Source organism: Nicotiana sylvestris, chromosome 5 (genome assembly GCF_000393655.2).
Source record: "Nicotiana sylvestris chromosome 5, ASM39365v2, whole genome shotgun sequence".
Taxonomy (NCBI): Eukaryota; Viridiplantae; Streptophyta; class Magnoliopsida; order Solanales; family Solanaceae; genus Nicotiana; species Nicotiana sylvestris.
This window is the reverse complement of record NC_091061.1, coordinates 93,475,548-93,477,441: the sequence shown is the minus strand read 5'-3', so window position 1 is coordinate 93,477,441 and position 1,894 is coordinate 93,475,548.

Below are 1,894 nucleotides of genomic sequence, written 5' to 3'. Positions count from 1 at the left end.
GTCAATGTTATAAGTGGAGGTGAAGACATCAATGGTGTGACGTACACAACAACCAATAAAATTTCCAAACTCACAATTACCCAAGGGAAACGGGTGCGACATGTCTTAGAGGAAGAAATCATTACGTTTGATGATGCAGATGCGGACGGCGTATTATCTCCTCATAACGATGCACTGGTAATATCTCTACTTGTACATGATACTAATGTAAAATGAGTTTTAATTGATCCAGGTAGTTTTGTGAACATTATTCTGTTAAGAGTATTACGATGCAAGCCGAAGATAAATTAATACCAAAATCGCATACTCTATCTGGATTTGACAATTCCATGGTCGTGATGAAAGGAGAGGTAATACTTAATACATTCGCAGAAGGAGTTGTCAAAGATACAAAGTTTCAAGTAGTAGATATGGAGATGGCTTAAAATATGATCCTTGGGAGACCATGGATCCATGAGATGGATGCCGTTCCGTCAACCTTGCATCAAGTTATTAAGTTACATTACCATGGGGAATATGCCAAATCCGTGGGGACCAACATACATCCAGGAACATCAACTCTGTAGCGGATTCAAGTACGAGAAACGAAGAAAAATAGCAACCAAAATCCAGTTGAGGGTACCACAACACAAACCTCAACTAAACAAGGGCGAATAGATTTGGACTCAAGGCCAGATACCATTCAAGAACCAGAGGAAAACGAAAATATCAAGACAACAATTGAAGAACTGGAGGCTGTGGTGTATTTGCACAATGGCCTGATAGGAAAGTCTACGTAGGGGCCAATCTAATCCAGGACATGAAAGGTAAGTTGATTGAATTTTTGAAAACTAACGTGGATTGTTTTGCTTGGTCCCACTCTGATATGACAGGAATACCACCGGAGGTAATGACTCACAAATTAAATGAAGACCCATCGTATCCTCCTGTCAAATAAAAGAAGAGAAAGCAAGGAACTTTCAAAAATCAGGTGATTCAAGATGAGGTTCAAAAATTACTAAAGATTGGGTCTATCCGTGAGGTAAAGTATCCTAATTGGTTAGCCAATACTGTTGTGGTACCGAAGAAGAATGGTAAGTGGCGAGTTTGTGTAGATTACACATACCTTAACAAAGCCTGTCCTAAAGATTTTTTTCCCCTACCGCATATAGATCAACTAATTGATGCTACTACAGGACATGAATTATTAAGTTTTTTAGATGTGTATTCATGATACAATCAGATCAAAATGGATCCTGTGGATGAAAAAAAACTTCATTTATAACAGATAGAAGGACTTACTGTTATAAAGTAATGCCCTTTGGTCTTAAAAATGCTGGCGCAACATATCAAAGACTGGTGACCAAAATGTTTCAAGAACATTTAGGAAAAACCATGGAGGTTTATATAGACGACATGCTCGTCAAAACTCAACATTCAGGGGATCATATATCACACTTGTCTGATGCATTTCAGATTTTGCGAAAATTTAATATGAAATTAAATCCTGAGAAATGTGCATTCGGTGTTGCATCAGGTAAGCTTTTAGATTTTCTTGTCTCTAACCGTGGTATTGAAGTGAGTCTCACACAGATTAAGGCCATTGAATAAATCCCTGACATACTTACAAGTAAAAAAGAAGTGCAGAGGTTGACAATAAGAATTGCAGCCTTGGAAAGATTCTTTTCTAAATCATCAGAAAAGTGCTTTAAATTCTTTTCAGCTCTTAAAAAGCAAGATCATTTCGCATGGAATGAGGAATGTCAACATGCACTCAAAAATTTGAAGACATACTTATCAAATACGCCATTGCTCGCAAAACCAAAGGTTGGGGAAAGACTGCTCATCTACCTTGCTGTCTCAAAAGTAGCGGTAAGTGCTGTTTTAGTTCGTGAGGACCAAGGTAAACAATCTC